The sequence below is a fragment of the Lissotriton vulgaris genome, chromosome 2_1 (assembly GCF_964263255.1).
Source record: "Lissotriton vulgaris chromosome 2_1, aLisVul1.2, whole genome shotgun sequence".
Lineage (NCBI taxonomy): Eukaryota > Metazoa > Chordata > Amphibia > Caudata > Salamandridae > Lissotriton > Lissotriton vulgaris.
In genome coordinates, this window is record NC_141687.1 from 761,810,650 (window position 1) to 761,823,625 (window position 12,976).

General features: G+C 47.0%; 1 pseudogene; it reads right to left on the reverse strand.

The window, feature by feature from the left end:
* Window positions 1–11,957, reverse strand: part of LOC147731112 (uncharacterized) — a 62,593-nt pseudogene extending 50,636 nt beyond the window's left edge.
* Between the last annotated feature and the right edge of the window lie 1,019 nt (window positions 11,958–12,976).

The window sequence follows — 12,976 nt, forward strand, 5'->3', positions numbered from 1 at the left end:
GGAGAGACGGCATCCCTGGCGGGTGCCCCATCCAATAGAGAAGGTATCTGAGGTCGCGCCCGCCACCCGCACCAACACCGTCAAGTCTGTATATAGCAGCCGAATATAGGAGAGAAAATGGGGTCCAAGATTCAAACGAGGCAGGAGCGCATGTAGATAAACCCAGCTCAGCGAGTCAAAGGCTCGATCTATATCAGCCAATAAAAGCGCCGCCTGAGTTTTGGTAGCTCGCATCATTTCCAAAGCTACCTGGGCTCGCTTAATATTATGCCTGGTAGCTCTGTGCGGCATAAAGCCGGCCTGGGCCGGGTGGACTAGGGTGGTAATTAGTGGGAGGAGGCGGTTAGCAAGGGCCTTAGCCAGTATCTTCGCCTCAATATTTAGAAGCGAGATAGGGCGATAGGATTCATGGCGATCTGGAGGCCTCCCTGGTTTGCAGAAGACCACTATCTCAGCGTGCCTTCAGTCTCTCGGCAGGTGGCCGGAATCTCTAGCAGCGTCCAACGCCTTCTTATGGTGTGCCCCTAACTGGAGATGATATTTCCGTAAAAACTCGCATGGAAACCCGTTAGGCCCTGGGGCCTTCCCAGCATTCAATTCTCCAAGGGCCTTCCCCAGCTCTTCCGCGGACAGAGGGAGCTCAAGACTATCGCGCTCATCATCAGAGATCCTCCGCGGTGGGAGATCCGCCAGAAATTTATCGACTGCTTCTGCTGGGAGGGATTCTCTAGGGGAGTACTGCGCCGCACAATAGCGCACAAAGCTTTCAGCAATTCACCTTGGATCCGAAAGAGAGCCTCAGGCCCCATTCCGTAACGCCGGCAATGTCGGCACCTGGAACGTGCCCTGGCAGAGTCTATATAACATTGTGCCGGACTTATCCCCCCACTGGTAGATTCTGCTCTGCGTCGCGAGCCACACCTGGCGTGACTCCTCAAGTTGTAGGGATGCAGTGTCTCGCTGCACCTGTAGCAGTCGTCTGATATCTTCCTCCACCCCCGCCTCCGTACATATGCTCTCGAGGGTGCGGACTCGGTCCGCAGCCTTCTCCAGCTCCTCTCCGCACGACCTACGGGCCCCCGCGCACCAGGCCATATCCACTCCTCAGAGTGGGGGTTTCAATGCTTCCCAGAGAGTCACATCATCCACCCCTGACACCTCATTATCAGTCCAATAGTGGGCTATGGCCTCTCGCATATGAGACTGATAATCGTCCTGCTGAAGATGCCAGGTGGAGAGGCGCCATCTAAACGGCTGCCGTCGCCTATCTAGGACGATGTCGATCGCAATGGGGGAATGGTCAGAGAGCCCACGCGGCAATATAGCTGTCGATTTCACCCTCCCTATCTTGGTGCAAGGAACAAACAGGTAATCTAACCTTGAGAAGGAGTTATGGACCGCCGAGACATAAGTGAATTCCCGACTATGAGTATGTTGATAGCGCCATGCATTCGTCCAACCCAAGCCCCTCACCATATCATGCAACTTCGTAGGGGTAGCTATCGGTTGCCCACCACCCGGCCCATAGCGATCCATAGCGCCATCCATAACATCATTCCAGTCACCTCCGATCACAGCCAGCGCATCCGGGTTCTCAGTCCAGACAGCGAACAATTTCTCCATAAGAGACCACTGCAGCGGAGGGGGAGCATACACACTGCCAAAGACAACTGGCTCACCACCAATCATTCCCCTGACAAACACATACCTACCCTGGGCATCAATCCACTGTGTAGTGTGAACATATGACAACCTCCGGTGAATCATTACTGCCACTCCCCGGGACCCCCTGACAAAACCAGCGTGGAACACCTGTTGATACCCATAACGTTGCAGGCTAAGGGTCTTGGTACCCAGGAGATGCGTTTCTTGCAATAATAAAACATCTGCCTTCTCCCTTTTCCCCTGTCGCAGCACAGCGCCTCTCCAGCTCACTATTCGTAGCGCCGCCCTGGGGAGCTCCGGAGTAGGACCCCTAGCCGCCATCAATTGGGTAAGTTTGCAATCGCCTGGGCGCATGGGAGTGAAGTTGCCTAGACATCATCAATCGAACCAGGTGGACCATCGTGTAGTAAAGAGCTACCCCTAAGTTCCCCAAACTCATGCGTCCCCCCATCCCCTACCCCAAACCAGACCCCAACTCAACTCCCCAAACACCAGCCTCCCCCCCTATACCTCAGCAACATTGAAGTATCTGTCGCGGTGTAGGAGTACCCCAACACCCAACGGGAGGTCGGGAGCCACCCACTCCAATGGATCCCCATACGCCAACCCCTCAACCCCCAACTAGCCCCGTAAGGGGGCAATCAACACCCGTGGAAAACTGGACTGCTGCTATTCTGAGGCAAATGTCTGCCCTGCTGTCCACCCCCCCATCCTCCCTCGCCCCACATCCCATAACTGATAGTCTATGTCCATAACCGAGGATATCGGTGTGTCCAGAGCACGCTCGTCACCCAGGCCGGGCAGCCTGAGTCTACCCGCCGATCTCACCTCGCAGCACTGTTTAAAGTCCCATCACCTTTCACGGATCCACTGTCTGTGTATCTGGGGGAGCGGTCCCCTCTGCAGCAACTTTCTTGGCGGGGGATCTTTTGGTGGAGCGGGACCTCCAATTGCTCCTGCTACGAGAGTGCCTGTGAGTCTGCCGCGGCGCCGTCGAGGAGGACGAGTCTGAATCTCGAGCCGACGGGGTGTGCGGCCGGACTCGAACTGTCTCATCAGTCCAGTTGAAGACTTCTTCCGGAGAATTGAAGAACAAAGTGCGGGACTGATAGATCACCCGCAGATGGGCTGGATAGAGTAGGGCATACTGGATTTTAAGGCCTCTCAGGCGAGCTTTAGCGTCTGTGAAGGATTGTCTTTGTCGCTCCACCAGCGTTGTATAATCCGGGAATATTAGAATCCGTTGGTTATCACACATGAGGGGTTCCTTCAAACGGGCTTGTTTCAGGATAGTGTCCCGATCGTGATAATTAAGCAATTTGGCTATCACCGGTCGTGGGCGCTCCCCGACTGGTGGCTTAGGAGCAAGCGCCCTGTGTGCCCGCTCGATGACAAAACAGCGAGAGAGGGACTCCGGTGGCAGCCAGCCCTCCAACCAGCGAGTAAGAAAGGCCTCCATGTCCCCTTTTTCGCAATCCTCTGGAAATCCAACGAACCGTAGGTTGTTGCGCCGAGCCCGCCCTTCGGCATCCTTCGCCCGGAGCGCTAGGCCCTTCTGAATTCTTTCCATGGTAGCTACTTTCTTTTTTAATATTACCACATCATCCTCCACTCCAGTGAGCCGTGCTTCAGCCTCCGTGATCTGTGCCACTGCATTGCGTAAATCCTTGCGCAATAAAGTAACATCCGCCCCAACTGCCCCTATTTTGGCGTCAAGAGTGTCTCTGGATTGGGTGATTGCCGCCAGGAGCGCTGCATTATCTGGCCCCTGGGATGGAGGGCCCCCGGAGGCCCCGGCTGTTCCCCCTGCGCCGGTGAACTTGTCGAGGGTAGCTTGCTTCGAGGCTCCGCTGCCGCCCCCGCCTCTGGTCATGACCTGCGATCGGTGGGGTCAGTGTCGCGGAAAGTCTATCTCGTAGGCCCCGGGTTTACACTGCCCCGACCCAGGGGGCCTCCTCTGCCAGTCGTCTTTTTCAGGCCCTCTAGCTATTATCCCCTCGAGACACTAGACTCAGGTAAGTAGGTCATTCACAGCTCGGTCTACCCAGGTGGCCCACTCGTTCAAGCCGCAGTCGTCAGCGTCTCGTGGATCATCAAGGCCCCACAACACTCCCTGTTCCGACCCGCAGCTCCACCTAGTATTGCTTAAGAGAGGGTCAGGCGAGCCCCGGACCCCGTGACTCCCTCGGTCGCCCGGTGCAGTCTGTGTAGGGCCGATGGGGCTATCCAGAGAGGGTCTGCGTCTCACACTGTGCGTTGCGCCACTTTCCTGGCGGCCAGAAGACCGCCACACCACAGTTGGGGGCTCAAGGGGGCACCCAGAGCCTGCCGGACACCTTCCGCCACACCTCCCTGCTGCGGGACAAGCTCGGGCGAGGGGGAAGGCAGGATAACTGAGCAAGGAAATTATCGGCGGGACGGAGCTCAATTAAGCCACGCCTGCCATGTCGGCTGTCATAGCCACGCCCCACCCAGTAGCATCTTTGAATGCAGCGGAACGTGCCAAAGAATCCCACTGGTCCTGCAATAACTCATCTTTACGTATTTTTGTTGCTTTCTTTTAGCTTTCTCTTCGGGCTCGAACCAGGGTCATATCCCTGGGTTCCGCAGAAAGTGCTTCACGCAATTCTCGATTCGCCCGTGAGCAAATGCCATTGAACCATCTAGGATGTTTACTGGAGTTACCAACAGGTTTGGAAATTTCTTGTTTAATACCCGCACATAACCCAGTGAAAGCCTCAATGATCTCCAGACCTTGGCATCTACTAGACAGACACGTTTCTATTAATATGGGATAAGATTTTATAATACGTGCTAGGAGGGCCTTATTATCCATGCCCTTTCATATTACTTTAAGGGGCACATGCATCAAGCGATTTTGGAGTCGCAAGCGGTGCAAATCGCAAAATTGGCCGTTTGCGATTCCAAAATCACTTTTTGGGATGCATTAAACAATTTTTTAGAAATCGCAATTTTTTGCGATTTCTAAAAATGCGATTGCATTTAAGGAGTCGCATTTTTGCGATTCCTTAAATGCAATGCATGAATGTTTAAAAAAATGTGAATTCGCAAATAGGGGGAGCAAATTAACACGAGGGTGAACCTCGTGTTAATTTGCGAAATCTTTCAAAAATGCTCAAAAAAGCATTTTTGAAAGTGTCATGTTACACACACACATGCCCTTTGGACATATGTGTGTGAAACTTGCACTTAAAATAACATTTCAAGGGTGCAGGGGGGGGGCCTTTGGACCCCCCTCAGCACCCTTGAAATGCATTAACAAATTGCGATTCACAAAATGAAAATCGCAAAATATTAATGCCTTCCCATTGATTCCTATGGGCCTTTTGGCCCATAGGAATCAATGGGAAGGTTTTCCTTAATTGCGATTCGCAAAATGTGAATCGCAATTAAGGAAAATTAAGAAATCGCAAAAATATTTGCGAATTGATCATGCATTGCCGTTTGCGATTTCTAAATTGCGATTCCTTAATTTTTGCAATTTAGGAATCGCAAACGGGTGCAATGATGCATGTGCCCCATAGTTTGTCAGTTGATGCAACCAGATTCTTTGCCCCTATTTCTTTATGTTTAATAAGTTTGTTAACAAATTTAAAAATTGTCAGGATTGGGTTATGGTCGCTGTGGACGGTGCATAAAACATCAGCCTTTATTAAATAGCTCACAATGGAGGAAGATCTAAAAACATAGTCAATTGTGGACGAACAACCACGTCCCCTAAAGGTAGGCAATGGGCCCTTATCCAACAATCCCGCCAGCTCTTTCCATAACGTTAGTTAAATCTCGGGTGGCTAAGTGGTTGTGCAATTCTTCCCTTTTTTTACAGGGGGTCACCGGGACAGGTGTCAGACTAAATTGCCCATTCCTTTGTGCAAATACGCATTAAAATCACCCCCCAGACAAATGCCATCCAATTTGCCATACCTTTGTTCGATTACAATCTCATCAATAAAGTCAAACAAATTAATAAAATTCCTATTAGGTTGTGAAATAAAATCATTATTATAAAAATGTATTAAACATGATGTAATCCCATTAGAATAGATTAAAGCCTGGAAGTTACTATTGTTTGTCTCCAGTGGTTTGATGTTGATCCCTGCTGTGATCTTTATCCATGTGGATAAGCCCCCTCTGGGTCGGCCAGCTACTGGGATTGGTACGATGTTATTATAACAAGAAAAACCCTCAAGAAGCAAACCACTGGTGCACCATGTTTCTTGAAACATTGAAATATCGAATTTACTGATCCAATCTGTCCACTCTACCAATTCAGTCTTTGGCTTTAAACCCGCAATATTCCAACTGAGTATGGTTAGATTGTGATCTGCGGGGCCAAAATCTTCGATAGCAGGGCAAGATGGCAACGATACTTCCAGGTCAATTTTTTGAGAAGTGTCAGTGGAACCAGATTTGATCCCAACATAATTAACTGTTGTGACATCCTAGGGCCATTCTACATTGGTATAAGGTTCTTTTGGTGGTCTGTCCTGACTCTCCAAATCAGATAAGGGATTGAACCGGTTTTGTATAAAAGGTATTCGTGTGACTGAATTGTAGGTTTTCTGTGGAGGTCTATAAAATAACCCCAAGGGTAATGAAGTTATGACAGTTGGGGAATTAAAGTGATCAATGTTACTATTTAATATATGTTTCACCAGGGAAGGATGTCTAAAGTTCACTACTATACAGTCGCCCGTGATGTTCTTAACCGACAATCCAACCCATCCCACCCGCCGTACCATTAGAATATCATTTGCAATCTCCATACCTATCTCTTTATACCTAAATAACCAGTCGATGCACTTATTTTTGAGCTGGTCCCAGGACTCGCTTTGCTCTTCTTTCAAGGCAGGTACACCAGCTAAAATTATAACATAGGGGCAGGCTTCTAGGGGCAAATGGAGGACAGTGTCGGCATGTTTTTTCCCTGCATCACAGTAGTTAATTTGATGTTGGAATCTATCACCGGTTTTGCGGGAGCTGACACGGATGGAGCAGGTAAAACTACCGTGGACACAGAGGTTTGGAGTAGGGGCCTGTCTACTATGGGCGGCGGTGGTAGCACCGATGTGCCCACCGCAATACTGAGCACAGGGTTAGCGGGCGTTTGGTTATTATCATTATCACACTTACCACATACATTAATACTGCCAGATGTATTGCAGTTACCCCTGCCCCCCACAATGCCCCTATTAACAGCCTCCAGATCTTCCAGAAACCGTTCACCCCTAATTTGATCAATGATAGTAACCCCTTTTCTTTTAGAATCACCTTTTTTACCAGACTTTCTGATCTGTCCAGACGTTTAAAAATAAGATTAAACTGCTTATCCATTAGACTTTTCAATTGGTTAAAAGTTGAGTCCACAATAGTGTCAATAAGATTTCTGTTTATTCTATCTTGTGTGCCACTTGCAGAAATTAAGTCAGTCTGTGTGCAGATGGAGTTAAATCCCACTCCTGCTATTGTCAAATCCACAGTCATATCATCTGGTAGCACGGTCGTGCTGGCTGAGCCCCCACTTGACACATCTTTTCCACATGACCACATACTCTGTGGAGTTGGCTGGCCTTTATTGCGGGATGGTTGTTTCCTCTTATTAAGTGGCATTTTTGAAGGGCCTCTCTTCCTCTTTTCTCCTATGGTTTTAATATTAGAGGCCTGACCAATGGGGTCAGTAATAGCTTCTATGTGCTGGTAGGAATCAGGAATGGCAATCACATTACTCTCCGTTGTTAAGCCCACAGATAGATTGTCGTTTTGGGTAGGTCTAACGATTATTATGTTTGGTGATAATGGCAGAGAGGTTGTAACATCGCCAATTTCTGGGCCATTAGAGGAGTTTAAAGAAGGTGCTGATAATCCCATAGAGATTCTTCTCTCAGTGTTTTCGATCTCTGTTGTAACTAAATTAAAAGCATTCTCGAGCATGCTTTCAAAGGAGGAAGAAATAATAGACGAGTTCTTAGAGACCTGGGCCTGGGCAGAGGTAACAGTGGTACGTTTCCCCATAATTCGAATATGGACTCACCTCATATACAGCTTAGAGGGATGGCCCGCCCGGCCGTGGTCGTCCGCGGATGGCCGCAGACGGTCCGGTCCCGCCCTTGTCCCGCCCTTGTCCCGGGCTTCTCTAGGCGCGACCCACGCGCGACCTCGTGGGGCGAGGGACCAGGCGGAGCTTTATACGCCTCCTGGCGCGTGCAGTTCAGTCGTCCTGCCCCAAGGGATCCTGGGGCTTGGAGGCAGCAGAAGGTGGACCGGCGGAGCCAAGCCCCGCCGGTCAATGGTGAGTGGAAGCCCGGAGGAGGAGGGGGCGGAGCCAAGCCCAGCCACGGGAGAACAAGCAGAGAGACCAAAAGGCAACCCCACAGCAAACAAACAGCGTCTGGCGAACACCAGGGAAATCGACCCCAGGCGGGGCTTTATGCGCCTCCTGGCGCGTGCAGTTCAGTCATCCTGCCCCAAGGGATCCTGGGGCTTGTAGGCAGCAGGAGGTGGACCGATGGAGCCAAGCCCGGCCGGTCAATGGTGAGTGGAAGCCCGGAGGAGCAGGGGGGCGGAGCCAAGGCCGGCCATGGGAGAACATGCAGAGAGACCAAAAGGGAACCCCACAGCAAACAAACAGCGTCTGGTGAACCCCCTTATCAAATGAAGAAAGTTGCCGTTTTAACAGCGAAGTATGCCTCAGACGGTGAGAACACTACTCCTAGATTGGACATGGGCAGTGACATTCCTCGACCACGCGGCAAAAGTTACCATAGTGCGGGAGGCACGGTGTCCCTGTCTGGAGGCGAGAGCAACTGATACATTTATTACAGTAGAAACAGCAGATACACAAGTTGCACCCACTGATAGACTGTATGAAATAGTCCTCCAGATTCAAGGTGATATACAGCATACAATTACTGCAGTTTTCCGGGAAAATCTCACCTACTCATATAATATTTTGGTGGCTGAGGCTGATTGGCCTCCTCCATTTGTTCTGGCTTCCTCTTGTGGGGAGGACATGATACTTCATCAGAGTGACCATTTTCAAAAATGGGGTGACCCAATTAGTCAAGGCCCTGGGTAATATACAATAAAGGAAACAATGGTCCTGGACCTCACTTTACTACTGTCCCAATCAATACTTAGTTACTCAATCAAACAATTATTTGGAGCATAGACTACATCAGCAGCTCAATGTAATAAATATTATACTAGATCACACAACAAAAGGAAAAAGGAGAAAACAACAGACTTACTTATTACCAAGCATTTTTAATTCATTACTTATCCAATATGTTCATTTCTTATCATTCATAAACGAACAGTGTATGAGTACCAATTCAAAACTGTCAACAGATCACAATAATACAAAATTGGTGAATGTGCCCCAAGGAGGAACGTGCATAGGTAGAGGTGATCAGAGATAATATAAGTGTTATAGAGGAGATAAAGAAAGGATCAGGGAAACTGTGACAAAAATATTTTAAAATACAGTTTTTTAAGCACAATGGATCGGTTTGTATTCACCGTCCAATTGGTCACCTGGCCGATATATTATGTATATATAGAATTTTTTACAAATGCAAATAATTGGATCTAGGTTCCAAAATAAGCACGTCTATGCTGGGGATCAATCCAGGTCCGGGTGAAGTAAAAAAAATGGGCGTCGACGTTTCAACTCGTCTAATGGCCCGACGGGTAAGTTACACCTCGGCCGTGCGAGTCTTCATCAGGACAATCGGGAGAAGGGCAATATCACCAGAGCTTGGTAATCTTTAAGTCCCTACAATAATTAAGGATAAAGTAAGTCTGTTACACTCCCGTGAATATTTATCAATACTCCCAAGCGGGCCAAGGCTTACCCGTATGGGACGAAAGAAGAGGATTTTCAGACCGAGTGCGGACTCTCTCACACAGGGGGGAATATATGATTTCACCTAAGGGACAAATATGCCGATAATTAAAAACAAGAATTCTCTTGGAATCGCCCTCCACAGTCTGCTGTTCATGTCGTAAGGAAGAAATCTACATACCTATTAATAACGTTCGGTGGGTATATTTAATCTGTCCCCAAACTCTTTTGCACATAAGGCACCCTCATGACCACTAGCGGCTTGGATTCCGTGTAAGTAGGAAAGGCATCCTCCACACCAATGTACCTGAAAAGGTAATATGGTGTATTACAAAACATTTAGCCAGTCAGATAGCAGTATTAAGCTCAATTTATTCACGGGGAAGGCTATAGATATACCTTAAGGAGAAGCAAATCCTCTACGTTCCGGAATGTAATAAAGACCTTCACTTCACTCTAGCGGGACGTCTCGAAACGAAGGGATTCAACCTGCAATAGATTAATTCCTGTAAGTGCCAATCCGCGCACAAACTAACCGTACACGACCTTGAACGGAGCCTCTCCTACCTTCTGTTTGAAGGGTTCTCTGTTTCATCCAAATGCCGGCGTTTGCAAGTGAACGCCTTCAATGCAGAAGTGCCTTTACTGGGGAAAGGGGGGCGTCATCATGGAGATAGTAGAAAGACTCCACTGTGACTATGGAATTGCTCAAACCCCGGTCAATGAGTTCGTAAAGTAATGAGGATTCCACAGTATCCGCCATGCAAAAATTTAAAAACGCCTTTTGCCTTAATTATATACAAGAAGTTGAGGCAAAATTTTTAATTACAAAAATTATTTCGGTTTCGAACCAGTCATAGCATAACAAACATACCCTAGTCCAAAACTCACTATAGTGTACCAAGGCATTCGGTCTCTGTTTTAAACTCCAAAAGTGGGGTAAGTATAAACAGGGGGTTGTTGAATGTTAATCCCTACTCCTGTGATTGTCATAATGTCATAGTGCACTATTGGCTTTTTGATATACAGCACGTAAAGATCCGCATGATATAATTCAACCTTTTTGACCTCTTGTTCATGCCTCATAGTGACATAGCCATGTTTGCAGGACAATGCTAATACAGGTTCATGAAGCTCCTAAGCAATTAACATGAGACAAAACAATTAAAACAAACTAACATACATAATCACTACTTAACAAAACATATCGTTAACAAACATTAACAAGTACCCCAAATGATAATTTCACTGATACAATTACATTTTGAAAAGGTGCCCGTTTCAGACAGACAATGCCTTTAAGTCAGATTGGCATAATAAAGATCATTAGTAGACCGTCACAATTGCAAATGCTTTTTGAAAAGCAGATGGACAATTCTTTAAAGTCAGACTAGCGTAGTAAAGACCCGTCAACATACAGTATGATAATCACAGGTCTAACAATGACACCTGTCTCCTGATCTCCTCCTGTTCATTAAGTCCCCTTAGTACGGTATCGAGGGAGTATATCCATCTACATTCCCTACGACTTAAGGTACTCCCTAAATCCCCACCTCGGGGGTTCGGCAGAACCTTTTCAATGACCCACCATTTTAAAGAGTCAGCAGTGTGTTCAAACTTCACAAAGTGGTCAACCAGTGGGGCCCCTTGTACATTGCAACTAATACGACTACAGAGTTGCAATATACAACATTTGATTTTTTGAAATGTCTGCCCAACGTGCATAAAGCAGCATGGGCAGACAATGGCGGATACCACCCCAGAGGTATTACAATTGCTGAATTGATTAAGGGTGTACAACTGATTATTGTAAGAGAATGTGGTTAATTCTGTGTTCATAGTGCAGGCCTTGCACATCCCGCATTTTTTATGGCCTAGTACAGGTGGGAGCCCCCACAAAGTACTTTTTATTTTACATTGCCTCCCCCAGGGAGTAGTGATTTAACCAAAATATCCCTGATATTTTTGCCTTTTCGAAAAGCATGTAATGGAGGTGGTATATTGCCCAATTCATCAGTCACAAGGTGCCAATGGTGATTAATGACCTTCTTTCTGGCATTGCTTTTAGTATTAAAAGTCGTTACACAGACCAGGCGATTTTCACTGGTAGATCTTTCCTTAGGAATCAATAAATGTTCCCTATGATTATGCCATGCCCGTTTCCGAGCTTTTTTGAGCAGTCTGAGCGGGTATCCTCGTTCACTCAATCTGGCCAACAGAAGAGCTGATTCATCAAAGTAATCCTCCTTTTTGGCACAAGTCCGCCGTATCCTCAGGAATTGGCCAAATAGCAAATTGTACGGGGATGATGGCTCGTGTACCGCAAAAGAGTATTACGTTCACTCGTCTTTCTATAAAGGCTTGTGTACAACCTCCCAAAATCGCTCTTAATGACGATGTCAAGGAAGCTAACCAACATGTTGTCAGCTTCCAAAGTAAATTTGATGTCATTCGAGCAATTATTTAGCCATTCATGAAACGAGTGGAGCTGTTCCTTACTTCCTTCCCAGAGGAGCAAGACATCGTCAATACAAAGTGTCCATAATGGTATTTGACTCACAAAGGGATTATCTTGGCTGAATATGTGATGTTCTTGATATTCGCTCATATATATAATTGCCAGATTCGGGGCAAAGCTTGCCCCCATCACCACGCCTTTTGTTTGAACATAATACCTGTTTAAAAAGACGAAAAAGTTTTTTGTCATGGCAATGGTTAATAGTTGTATTATGAATTCCGTAGGAACTCTATGTGGTGCTGCCCTCTGATCGAGGACTTTTTTGATGCAGGTCAAGGCACTGTTCTGGGGAATATTCGTGTAGAGGGCCGTAATAACCATTGTGGCCACCAGACTGATGGCGGGATCATGTGGACATCCATCGATCAATGTAATGGCTTGCATCGTATCTTTTAAGTACAAACCGATCCATTGTGATTAAAAAAATTTATTTTAAAATATTTTTGTCACTTTTTCCCTGATCCTTTCTTTATCTCCTCTATAACACTTATATCATCTCTGATCACCTCTACCTATGCACGTTCCTCCTTGGGGCACATTCACCAATTTTGTATTATTGTGATCTGTTGACAGTATTGAATTGGTATTCATACACTGTTCGTTTATGAATGATAAGAAATGAACATATTGGATAAGTAATGAATTAAAAATGCTTGGTAATAAGTAAGTCTGTTGTTTTCTCCTTTTCCTTTTTGTTGTGTGATCTAGTATAGTATTTATTACATTGAGCTGCTGATGTAGTCTATGCTCCAAATAATTGTTTGATTGAGTAACTAAGTATTAATCGGGATAGTAGTAAATTGAGGTCCAGGACCATTGTTTACTTCATCAGAGTGGGCATTGGCCCTGGCTCCGGCGGTGTGTCATAATCAAGTGGGCTGGGATAGATATTCGCCGGCACATGAGATTCCTTTGTAATCTACGCCGTA